The sequence below is a fragment of the Triticum dicoccoides genome, chromosome 6A (assembly GCF_002162155.2).
Source record: "Triticum dicoccoides isolate Atlit2015 ecotype Zavitan chromosome 6A, WEW_v2.0, whole genome shotgun sequence".
In the NCBI taxonomy this organism is placed as follows: Eukaryota; Viridiplantae; Streptophyta; class Magnoliopsida; order Poales; family Poaceae; genus Triticum; species Triticum dicoccoides.
This window is the reverse complement of record NC_041390.1, coordinates 83280277-83293530: the sequence shown is the minus strand read 5'-3', so window position 1 is coordinate 83293530 and position 13254 is coordinate 83280277. Positions and strand designations below refer to the sequence as shown.

The 13254-nt window shown below is 47.2% G+C and overlaps 2 long non-coding RNA genes across 2 annotated transcripts; both read right to left on the bottom strand.

Moving 5' to 3' along the window:
• Positions 1-6070: 6070 nt before the first annotated feature.
• Positions 6071-6757, bottom strand: LOC119315157. Its single transcript, XR_005152601.1, has 3 exons — positions 6641-6757; positions 6386-6556; positions 6071-6300 (listed from the first exon to the last, which is right to left on the bottom strand). It is a non-coding gene; the product is annotated as an uncharacterized LOC119315157 (long non-coding RNA).
• A 1875-nt stretch (positions 6758-8632) lies between these two features.
• LOC119315155 lies at positions 8633-11150 on the bottom strand. Its single transcript, XR_005152599.1, has 2 exons — positions 10421-11150; positions 8633-8886 (listed from the first exon to the last, which is right to left on the bottom strand). It is a non-coding gene; the product is annotated as an uncharacterized LOC119315155 (long non-coding RNA).
• Between the last annotated feature and the right edge of the window lie 2104 nt (positions 11151-13254).

Below are 13254 nucleotides of genomic sequence, written 5' to 3'. Positions count from 1 at the left end.
CCCCAACCTTAGTCGCCGGTCACTCCCCCTCCCATCCCTCCCCTCTGTCGCCACCGGAGGAAGCAGCCGGGCTAAGCCCGACGGCTGATGGCGGTGGTGGAGGAGACTCTCCTTCTCGCGCACGAGGGTGGCACGGGGCAACCGGGCAAGCAGAAGTGCGCCCTGGATCCGAGCCTCCACGGCGGATGGCCGTGGCGTTGTGGCACCTCGGATCGGCGGCGGCATGGAGGGCTTTGGTGCACTGGTCAGTTGTGGACATGGTTGGCCCTTCGGTCAGATCTGATCTGTCCAGAGTGGCTTGATCGCTCCGAGGCGACGGAAATCGGTCGTGGTTTGTGCGCACGATGCGAGATGGAGGTTCGTTGAGCAGATCCGAGTAAAAACCTAGTCCTCGTCTTGTTGCCAAGACCGGAGATGGCGGCACTCTTTTGTGTCATTATCTTCTTGAAGGCGTTGCCATGGAGAAGCTCCAGACCTCTATCAGCTACCTCCGGGGGAGACCCTAGATCAGTAGATTGGATGACGGCGGTGCTCTGGTGTCGTTTCCCCCTTGGGGGCGTCATTCGTGGAGGTGTAAATGAGCTTGAGGGACCAGTGGACGGCTTCTTTAGTGGAGCGGTGCTTCATCTTACTCATTGATGGCGGCGGATCTCGACGGCATGGCACAGTGGAGACTCGGCATCCGATGCATAGAGATGGACTCGCGCAGGAGGAGGAAGTTGTCTGGCGTCATGGTGGCGTCGATGGCAGAGAGGCCTGGCAAAGTCGGTGCGTTAGTTTCTGCTCTAAAGATGGATTGGTGGAAGATGACGACGATGACACATGAGAGTGCGTTGGACCGGTTTGTACCCCAAACCCAGTATGTGGCTCGGTTGGGGCCTTCGCTTTAGATGTTAGGCTTTGGTGTGATGTCTATTTGGTATTAGGCTCGGACTATCGGCATCCCTTCATCAAGTGGATAGGAGTAGCGACAGTTGTTGCTAAGATAGTGGTTTCAGACTACCTGATGTACTACTTTATAAGGTCTTTGTGAAAAATTAATGAAATAGTTGCATGCATCGCCTAGATGCAGAGGCCAGGGTGATCCTCCTTTTCAAAAAAACATGTTTCTCCTTAAATTTTTAGATGGTTGAAAAATTGCCCAAATGGACTGGTGCGCTTGGACTCCCTAATTTCATATGGTTGAACATTGTTATTGGTGGCTGCTGGGAACTGACACCTCTAGACCTTACAACTTGTTTGGCAATCCAAGGGAAATGGAATGAGAGTTAAATGCTAATTCCCTTTCTCCATCTGAATTACCAGGCCTCCCCCAGGTAAGTAATTTGAGGGAGTTTAATACATGAATTCCCCTCCCTATTCCCTCTTTAACTCCCGTTACCCCCAAACAATCACAGCGTGTTTGGTTGGGAGAGTTGGGGTAGGGAATGGGAGTTTAAGATTAGTAAGACTAAAAATACGTTGATTGGTTCAGGGGTTTGGGAATTAGCAAGGGAAGGGGAAGGGGAATTAGGAGGGCCAACTCCCATCGATCTCTACCCAGGGGCACCCTGGTAATTCAACGGAGGAATGGGAATTATACGTCTAAAAACATATCATTACATATTTGGTGGCCCACCTCCCGCAACAAAATTCCTCCAAACTAACCGGCCAACTCTAACTACTCCCTGATCTGCAGATGCAACGCCAAATAGGAGCACATCTCACGTAACCTACCCTTTATTTTCTTTGTTCATGGAAATTATTCCCATAAATAACCCCACCCCATACCAAATTACTGGGACTAACTTGCCACTTCCCAAGCCTAATCCCTCAGCCAACTCCCTCTCATAAATTCCCAATCCCTTTCCCTTAAACTACCAAACACGCTGTCAAAGGATTAAAAGTGTTCACACCCAAAACTCCCACTTCCTATCCCAAGATGGTAGAACATCGTTCTTTTGGGAAGACATGAGATTGCATGGATTTTGGTTCCAGGAATTCGGCCCACGCCTTTAAAAGAGGATCAGACCTTGGGTGCGGGCCACCAGGATAGTTCATGACACCATGCACCTGGCATGGCCGCTTGATTTGGGGCCAAATCTGGAGGCCACGAAGCTAGGAGAGTAATTTTCATTGAGGGACGCAATCTCCCCAGTGGTTCTTCATGAGTGAATCTAGGAATCGGTGCGCTAGACTTGGGAACCCTCGGGATCTTAATCCGCTCACTTGCCAATCTAGAGGGCCCCTACGATGCAATTTCTTCTCCGAGCTTGCCCTCCCTAACAGGTTTTGGACCTCTGATCGACTAGCTAGCCGAGGACTTCGCATCAGGAAGCTTGCCCGCTTTGTGACAAGGAACAAGAAAGCATTGACCACCCAGTGGTTTCCTGCGTCTTTGCACGATCGATCTAGTATGAAGTGATGTCGACTTGGGTAATAGAGAATAGACGCAGGGATGGATGATTGCCTGTTGGGATGCTGAGCCCCATGCAGAAACTCAAGAAAAATCGGTAGACACTCGTGACCCTGGTGATGTGGGAGATATGGAAAACATCAGAAAAATATTGTGTTTGAGAATGTCTCGCTATTTGTGGTCGATGTCATTGATAAGGTCCTAGTGGAGGAGTTGTGTCAATTAGCGGGCAAGTTCAAAGAGGATTTGAAACTGATTTTTCATCGGCTGTCTAGGTGGATGTATTGCGAGCAGTCGCACTATTGTAAACTCGTGGATGGGTGTCTATACCCTCTTCATTCTATAAATGTATGATATGCTTTTTATGCGTATTCAGAAGAAACAAAGGTTTCTCCTTGTTTTAATGTTGTTTTGGCTAAACTTGATCAAAACTCTGGCTTAAAATCATATGGTTGTAATTCATTCTATATATGTACATAGAAGCATACAGTTTCTGCATTACTATACGCCCTAATCCAGGGTTCATGATCAGGAGCAAAATGTCATCTGAAAAGTGCAAAATAAACCAAGATTGTTACTAACTATTGGTAGTGTGGTGCCTTTTGAAGAGGATTTGGTAGGTAATAAATTCCATGTCCATCTTCTAGCAAAACAATGGAATGGTGACTCTGTAAAGCCCCATGAATTATACTTACCATCTTGTCTATTCTAGACTTCTAGTATAAAAAATAGTATCCTCTTGTAGATATCACACACATGAATTGTTCCTATAACAGTGGTTGGATGGTCAGGGGACTGTGGTATCCCCAGCCCATCAGGGTTCAAGCCCTGGTGCTCGCATTTGTTCCTGAATTTATTTTAGGATTTCCGATGATGCGCATTCAGTGGGAGGAGACGCCCCCGTTGACGACGAGGGGCCTACGGCGACTACGGAAATTTCAAGATAATATGTCGGCTCAATCTTTCAGAGGTGCTCATAGGGGTAGGGTGTGTGTGTGCGTTCATAGGGGTGGGTGTGTGTGCGTGTATATGAGCACTTGCGTCTGTATTGTGTTACCGAAAAAGGGTTTTCCCCACTTTATATTATAAAGCAAACATCACTGAGTACATCCGAGATACCGAACAACGCACACACCGCACACACCCAAGGCAAGATACAAAGGTGCCAGGCACCGACACACCACCCCACTGACTACCAATAGAGAGGTGAACCGGACCAAAACAAAGCGAGGCCTCCAAAGCGGTGCCTCCAAGAAGGATACGACCATGGATAGCCGCCACCGCCCAATCAGCGAATATCAGGTTTTCACCCGGAGCAAGACGACAAGAGTGGAAACGCCGCGACGGAGCCTTCAAGAAGGGTACGGCGGCAAAGGCCACCACCACCGTCGGCCAGACAAAGTACTGGACAGGTGGTGTACCCCGACACTCACACCCCACCGTTGAACCTGAACTCCGCCAACCACCCGCAACCACGCCACCCACACGGCCATGGTTGCCTGCCCGCACCTGAGACGCACGCTCCACCCACGAACATCGCGCCTCCCGCCGCCAGAGCCGCCGCCCTGCAACCAGACAACCCCAAGACCTACACAAAGGCCCCAGCTTCGGACCAACCGATGGCCCTCGACCGACGGAACCACCCACAGATGCTCCACTGGTAAACCTGCGCCAACCCGCCCGCGGCTGAGGAGAGGGGGAGAAAGGGGAGCGGACGAATCCGGACTGGCAAACCGTGCCGGCGACGGGTGACGCGACCGCATCGAGGCCACCCATCCCTCCAACCAAGCTCCCCGCCGAACAAGGGGAAAGGGGAAGAAGGAGGAGCTGACGGATCCGGACTGGCAAACCGTGCCGGCGATAGGTGGCGCGACCGCATCGAGGCCACCTATCCCTCCTACCAAGCTCCCCCGCGAGCATCCCCATGTCGCCCCACCATGGTAGAAGACACACATCTCCGCGAGGCCATCAGCAACCGCGAGCCCGCCGACGAGGGAGACCAAACCGACCCGCAGCTGCAGCCATGAGAGCTCACCGGAGATGTCTCCTTGCGCCGTCCGCCGACGTCCGAGCGCCCGACCAGGAAGACTCTGACACGGACTCGACCAACACGCCCCGCCAGCCACCACCACTGCGCCACCACGCCCACCAGCCTGAAGCCAGAGCAGGGGCGGCCGCCCGCAGGTCCTTATCGCCCGCGAGCCACACCATCGCAGCGCCCAGCCAGGAGCCGGCCCAGGCCATCGGAGCCCGCCACCGACGCTCTGCCTCAACGCGACCGCCGTTACGCCAGATCCGCCCGCCGCCAGGACCGCCCGCACCATCCGCTCGCCGCCCCCCACCGCTCCACGCACTGACGCGTCCTCCGACGCCCAGCCCGTCGCACCACCGCCACGCGCAGCGCCATCACCACGCCGCCGCGCCGCAGTGCCGCCTCGCCCTGGGATAGCGAGGCACCCCGATCCAGCCGCGTTGGCCTGCGCCAAGGCCGCTGGGAGGGAAGACGAGGAGGCCTCGCCGCTGGCGGCGCCGGCCAGGCTTCGCCCGGCCGTGCCCTCTGGCGACGGCAAGGGAGGAGGAGGGGCGGGGATTCAAAAAAAATAACATGGAGTAATCCCATCACATATTGTCCCTCTAACCAAACAAAAAAATGGATATCACCATCCATGTAGACTTGTACATATCAGCCAAGAGATTCCATTGGCTCAGAACCATCTTTACCTTCACTGCAAAGCAGCTTCAACATCCTAGGGTAAAATGGAGCAAACCTCCAAGATGAAATATTAAGGTGAATGTTGACGCCTCCTTTCATCATGAAACATTCAGCGGTTCCACAGGTGTGGTGATTCAAGATAGCTATGGTGTGTTTATTGCCGCTGCATGTTCCTTGTTGCCCCATGTACCTGATGCTTATACATCAGAAATATTAGCGATGAAACAGTGTCTCATGCTAGCAAATGAGATGGGGCTACACTCAATCCAAATTGAATCAAATTCGGTGGAGGTCATGAACACATGCTCAGGTCAGGACAGAATCTGGAACGAAGCTTCAGCAATATACGCGGATTGTTTTATCCTGGCTGGCATAATAGGTTTAGTTTAGTTTTCGCATTGCTTGAGGGAAGCCAACGTAGTGGCGCATTGTTTAGCAAAGAATGCTTTTGATAAGAATGTAGCTTGTAAATGGGAGGATGATCCCCCAGACTTCCTGATTGAATGCCTTGTAAATGATGTAACTATATTACCTATGCAATAAAGTAGCCATGATGGCATTCCCTCAAAAAAAGCATCAACATGCTAGGGCCTAACATCAAGGTAGAAACAAGTATCAGGTTGTAGTTACTAGAACATGAAAAACAAAATAACAACAATGAAAAAATTATTGAAAATGATCATCCAAGTGCAGTTTTGGTCCTTAGTTGGAAACAAATTGGGCTTTTAGTTTTACACCGACAGTAGGCATTAAAACGGTGAACAAGGCCGAGTCTAGTATAGTAATATGTGAAATGAAACTCACTATTTTGAGCTTGTAACATCATAACATAAATCTAGAAGATCACAATATGACTCCATACAGGTTTCTCCAAGGGCAAACGCTATACAGTTCTATTATGCATTCAATACATTTTTGTTATTTTATGAAGCATTTACACTATTATATACGCCTCAAATAGCTAAGAAATACAATAACAATGGAGTCTGGCAACTAACTACTCTGTAGAAGGCACCCGGTGGAGCTTTCAACTGGCAAAAATAGTGCTCGGTATGCAACATTAGGTTCTAAAATATAGAATATCTAAACACCAGAATTTATATCTCAAAAGCCCAGAATACTTCTTTATGAGCAATGCATTTTTTTCTGCAACAACTGATGCACGCTTCCCATTACAAAAGTAAATCCAAACCTGAAAGTTCGAGCATATAAATTAATCATTAGCATAGAAAATTTCAACCAATTTAAGGAAATAAACATTATTTATGCTTGCTTACTTTCCATGACCCCCTTGGAATCACGTCCTTACAACGAGAATAATTATGGATAATGCATCAACATGAATATCCTCTTCTGAATATTGGACATGATAACTCCAATGAAATAAGCTTACCCTTCTGAGCATGTTAAGCTATGCCAATTTTTTATTGGACAGAGTTTGGTTTTACCTATGAGAGCACAATCAAAGTTATGTCGAACAAGTATGTTTTTCAAGCCTCACAATATTGCATGACCAATAGCTATAGCCATACCTTGCAATCAAGTTCTTGAAATCGTCAACATGACCATCCTGAAAACTGAAGAAAACACGTTCATCACAAAGCCTATGGAGTAGCCAAGCTTACCTTGGGCATGTGCTTGGAGGTGAGCTGCACAACATCGTCACAGTGGCCACGTCCCTTGTCATGGTGCACGAAGTCCTAGGCGCATGGTGATCTCGAGACATGTTTGTCAGCTATGGATCAAAAGGCTGGCAGTGGCAGCGGTGGATCGCCCTCAGCGTCGAGCTCTCCAGGATAGGAGCATCATCCAAACCAAATCCTGCATGAGGCATGCCCACCTACCCGATCTCACTGAGACACCAGTTCGTGCAAGGCGGGAAGAGGGAAAGGGTTACGATTGATAAACATGTGAGCAAACAATGTTTCGGTAAGAAAAAAATTGTAATCATGGGAGGTGGTAAAAAATCCAAACGGGTTGGAGGCGGAAGAAAAGGAGAACGCAAGACCAGAGGGGAAACCTTGGATTGTTTTTAAGTAGTAGAGATAGAGATAGAGATTTGTATTTCTAATAGGCATAGCTATAATTTATATTGGGCTTAGGATAAAATTACAAAATAACACCATAGTTGGGGATAGGATTAAAAAACACCAATTATTAGGCATGGTGCTTCATCAAACCTTACCTACGTTTTCCTCTTCCTCTCTTTGTTTTGATTTTCCCCCTCTGATCTCTTGTTTTTACCGGTTTTTCTTGAAACGGTCTTAACTATCCCACATTTTATTGACATACGAAATAAATTTATGTTTTTTTGTTAACTCAGTAAGTTCTTACCAAATAAAATACTAAATTTATTTAGATAGGTAAATTATGACATTGATTTGATAAACATTTATTTACATAATCACGTCAATATGTGCAGGTAAATCCTGAACTAACATACTATTAGAATATTTATATCCTTACAAGGCACAGGCAATTATCTAGTTTTGTTTAAAAAAGGTATAGTGTAATAGAAAAAATTCAAGTCGCGCGTTACTGGCCACTAAGCGGTCTTTGACACGGAAAAGTAGTCGTTGTGTGACATAAAGCTCTGCATTCAGCGATGTCCGTAGAGAAGTAGATGCTGCTTTTAGAATGTGCATTTTTCTTGTTGGATCTAATTTGGTGAAGAAAAGACTAAATATTGTGTGCTTGTTTTGTGCTGCACCAAAACAAGGGGCACCATGACAGGGTCTGTCCCTCGGATGGTTGTTTCAAATATGTGCATTTTCAGATATGGCTATAGATGTTACGATAATTTAAAACATGTATTGCATGAGATCTAATGTTCTAATATATTTTCATAAATATGAAAAACATAAATACTACAACTTAAAAATCGAGCAGCCCATGTATTGCATGTGCAATTGTACTTGTGTGTGGCCAATGAGGAATGTGCAATTGTAGTTGTATGCGGACACTCGCAAAAAAAAAGTTGTATGCAGATGGCAGGTGTACAACTATAGACTGTAGTTGCGCCCAGCCAACAAACGTGTACAGTTGCGTGCTCGCCCGACTTCGTGTGTAGATACAGTTAACCTCAGCCGGAGTGTGTCTGCCTTTCATGCACACTAGGGGTTGGGGCGCCACCTGGTGGCGCCTCTTGAGAGAAATCTGGGCGGTGCCAGGTTGAAAGCGCCAATTCCACTTACTTTGGCGACAAATTTCAGAAGAGCTAAATAAATGACGCTTAAATACAAGGGAGATTAGGGCATCTGAAACACAAAACACTGATGGCATGAGGTAGAACCGGAAAGACAGAGAGAGTTCACACATACTCATTATCTAATGAATCAGTATATGTTGCACGTTTCTGCAGTGGTAAGAATTCAACATTCAACCAGAAAGAAAAAAAGAGAGCTCACACATACTCATTATCTAATGAATCAGTATATGTTGAAGTTTCTGCAGTGGTAAGAATTCAACATTCAGTTGTGACATGAAGTGCTACACCAAAACAATAAGAGCACAACGACGGAAAGTTTAAAGGGTATTCAAGCTGAATGCTCAAATTAAAATCACCATGAAATGTGAGGAAAATGCCACCCGGTTCTATGTGGATTCTGCGACATGTCTTGCAAGTAACCATATCATTCAATAAGCCAGAAATTTTGTAGACATCAAGTGGAGTCAAAAAGTGCTTGCAATGCTAACTGTCCGAGGAAGACAGTCTTCAGCATGTCTCCTAAGAACAGAGAAACCACCACGGGTACTTGTATCCGAGGTTGCTAGTGTCCTGTAGAAGGAATGTATGATGAGTTTCTCGAGCTCTTTTGGTTTAGGACCCAAGCTTGTGAGCTCACCTTACTAATTAAGGGGGCTCAAACGGGAAAATTAATGAACGTACATGTAAACAGAAACATGGAACATTACTAACAAAGAAGACTGCTACATGAAACATAACTGATATTATATGTGAAGAAATGTACATAGGAAAGGACAAGGCTTTGTTACAAGGTATCTACCATTATGTTTCAGAAGAGTGTCAGGTTGTAGCCCTCATTTTGAAGCTTTGCCTCAATAGTCTCAGACAATAAAGAAGGGTATTATGACTATTATGAGTAAGTCCTCTAGAATATCAACAACTACTGTGGGAACTGATGTGCAGATAATGGAATGGAAAGTAGTACTCTAATCTATCAGCACAAGAGTTACATAATATGTAGTGTGGCTAAATCAATTCATTAAGAACTTAATTAGACCAGTGTACATTACAAGAGGTCCAAAAAGGCCAAAAGGGAGTGCGGGATGATGCTTCCATATATTCATACATTTGGATAGTCAAATTGTAGGTGACAGGTAACAAAGGTAACACAGATATACTGAGCTTACATCATATGAGAAACACACAGAGGAGGGAATATGTACTAGAAGAGCATTAACACAAAGAAAGCATTCTGGTAGAAGTTATAGAGAATCATGTATGTCATAGACCGATGGTTCCAGTGCTTGTGCGCAAGAAGCGCTCTATTAAAAAAAACTGCCCCATAACAAATCTGAGGCCATCACTACATGACAACCTTTCTTGACCACATATATACCAAAACTAACATCATCCATTTGTATCATTGAAATATAATTTGCCCTTGCAAATAGAAAACAAGATCATAGAAAACCAGACTGTCAAGATGAACATGGGAAGATGCCAAATAGTGGAGAAAATAGTTAGCCATGTCTCCAAAATTAAAGGTGACAGTAAAACTGACAAGCTCAATGTACATCAAAAACTTATATTGGCATAATTCTACAGTATTGTTTGTTTGATCTTCAATTGTTAGAAATGACTTGTGCCTCTGTACTAATTGTGATGTTCAACAGATAGGGAGCTTATTATTGTATAAAGCCTTATCAGTATATAACTGGATTGCACAGACAGAAATGCAATGCACATCATGTGATTCCACTCCTTCCTCTTAGTCCAGCCCCCTCTTTTCCATAACCCTCTCTCAAATACACATGTCCTCCCTTGAGGGGAAAACATAAATTAGTATGAAAACCATAGATATGGAAAGGAAAAGGAACAAAACATGTATATGGAATTTTGAAGCCATGCCTTCGTAGACCTGCTTCTAACTACAGTGCTATGTGTACAATTATTTTCTTATAAAGAACAAGCCCACAAAAACTACAATATCATTGAATGTATTGTATTTGGAGAACCATAATGAGCAGATCTAGAAGAAAGCCTTTTCGCACCGGTATTTGGAGACAATATGAGGAACAGACACAGCCAGATGTCGAGAATGAAGAGTTAGTACCAAAGAGCATACCTCACATGTCGGCCGCCGCGGCAGGCGCCTGCTTGAGGTAGTCCAGGAGCCCGCCGCCACCAAGGCTGAGCTAATCGGCATTGGCAGGGATGACGTGGTCAAGCTGCAGTGAGCGTGCCGCCTTTCAAGAATAATGCATTTTCTTAAGAATGGATCTAACAAAACATGCTATAGCCAAGTATTCTGGTGCATATGAGTTGCACCCAGATCAACCGCATGCTTATCATAAGGGATTTAAGGCAGTTTCTTCCTTGACAAAATGTCATTCTTTCCAACTAAATATACCATACTTTGAAGAAAATGCATCATATATCCAGTTCATGTTTTCTTCAAAATTGTATGAGTTGACGGTTCACAATATGTAGTAGTGGGCAAGGGCGCTCCGCCGCGCCAAGAAGTTACCCAGATGTTTGCTTGGCTTTTTTTGAAAGGGAAGGTTGTTTGGTTGCCTATATATAATTTTAGCTCTATAAAAAGTATTTAGTTGTCCATCACTTTAATGAGCTGGTTTATTTAGCAAATGTGGCATATTCTTAGATAGAAAACATGGCACATTGATACGTGAACAACACCACAATAGTTCATTTTTAGAGAGCAAAATATACGATATCCCCTGTCAGTGTAGTGAAAACCAGGGCTACACTAACCGCCAGGCATGGACCACGGCTGTATGCAATTACGCTAAAGAGGATCCATCTTCGCCGACAAGCGCTACATCGGCAACCAAGACTCAAGCTACCTTCCCGGCAAGGAGCATCCTGCCCTGCTAGGGATGACAGATACAAGACCCTGGCAAGAGGAGCTTGCCGGGAAGGCCCACCAAGGCACTCCAAGGAACTTGCCGCGACGCGCCACGCGCTCCGGCAAGGCAACAAGGCCCCGGCAAGAGGAGCTTGCCGGGAAGACCAACCAAGGTACCTCGAGGCCCGGTGAGCGACAAGCTTCCGGACCCGACAAGATAACAGCAGCGGCAAGGCGCTTGCCGCGGCAGGCGGCCACTCTGTGCCCACGCTCCAGCGCATCCACCAACGTGTCGCTCTGGGGGCCTCTCCAGGCGCGCGTGGCGGGAGGCTGTGCAGCCAGCGGTGCGCAGTGGCATGCGAAGCTGACAAGATCACCATCGTGGCGAACGGTGGCGCCCCTAACGGTCCTTTTCTGCACTGTTTGGGCGACTCAGACGGGCATTTAATGCCTTTGTCCCCTGCCGTCGGGGTTAGGTAGGGTGCACTGTACAAGTAACTGTACCAACCACCTCGCTTTTTACATTTGTACCCTTCTCTACGTTGCCACCTGTCGGTGACCCCTTTAGCGTATAAAAGGAGGCCCATGCGCAACGTAGAGGAGGATCGACTCATTCGGAGGGTCCGACTCATTCGTAAGCCAGAAAACACTTAGCTCTCACGAGCAAGAACATAATACAACCAGACAAGAAGCAGTAGGAGTGTTATCTCTCCGGAGAGCTCCGAAGCTGGGTAAACTGCTTGTGTGCTTTGCCTCGATCTGCTCTTTGTGCGACCTCCGCCCCCCGCCGAACCGAAAGGGGCCCGGTCCGCCGGCCCCATAGGTGTTCGTGGATCAGTTTCCCCGATATCTTGGGCGCGCCAGGTAGGGGGGCGTCGAGATTGTGTGAACCTGATCCGGCGTTCACACGAGCTAGATCTTCATCTTCTTCATCGACATGCCACCGAGGAAGAAGACTTCGGCGGCAGCCGTTCCGTCCTCGTCAAGGCTCAGCTGTTCTTCATCGTCATGGCTCCTAAGAAGCAGGCGACCAAAAGAACGACGCCAGTGCGGCAACAGAAAAGCTAAGTCATGCGAAACTTTAGATATTTTCTTTCTATATAAGGTTATCCGCCTCGGAGATCTTGTTCTTTGTATGGAAAACCTGTGCGCGGAGGAACCAACTCATAGCTAGTTGCGCCCTTACTTTGTTTCGAGTCCGCTCAACAACTTAAGTGAGCTGCGACTAGTTGCGACAAGGTTTCTTGTTGGTAGCGGCACCGCCAGTAGGCTGCTGACGTCCCGCAATCAGCGCTCGTGGCTAAGGTGCCTGCGCCGACAAGTTCCCTAAAAGCGTAGGGTGGACGTACAAAGAGAGGTTGGACAGGAAGATACCATGCACTATTTATTTGAGATTTCTGCATAGACCTGTATGCCAAGGAACCTTCTCGGGGCTAGTTGCGCTCCATGTTGCCTCGAGTCCGCTCGGCAACTTGTGCGGTTGTGCTAGAGCCAAGAAGGTAAACCTTTCCGGGAGGCGACGTTCCCGAATAGCCGCTAAGGGCCCGTTCCCTCAAGCGCTGCTGCCTGGATCGTACGCACCGGAAAGCATTCCAGCAGGCATAGGGAATATGTAGCAGAAGTCAAAATTTGCAAGTGAGTTAAGTGAACTTCAGATGCTAATCACTTGTCATGTTTAAACGCAGTTATGGCCCGGGGGCTGGCAACGCCCTTAGGACCAATCTTCTTGGTGTCAAGAACGACGAAGTTCTTCGCCATAAGCCTTCTCGGCAACAACCTTGCCGGAAGCCGGCATCGAGAACGTCAAAGTTCTCTGCTGAAGATAAAAGCCTTCTCGGCAACAAGCTTGCCGGAAGCCGGCATCGAGAACGTCAAAGTTCGCTGCTGAAGATAAAAGCCTTCTCGGCAACAAGCTTGCCGGAAGCCGGCATCGAGAACGTCAAAGTTCTCTGCTGAAGATAAAAGCCTTCTCGGCAACAAGCTTGCCGGAAGCCGGCATCGAGAACGTCAAAGTTCTCTGCTGAAGATAAAAGCCTTCTCGACAACAAGCTGCCGGAAGCCGGCATCGAGAACGTCAAAGTTCTCTGCCGAAG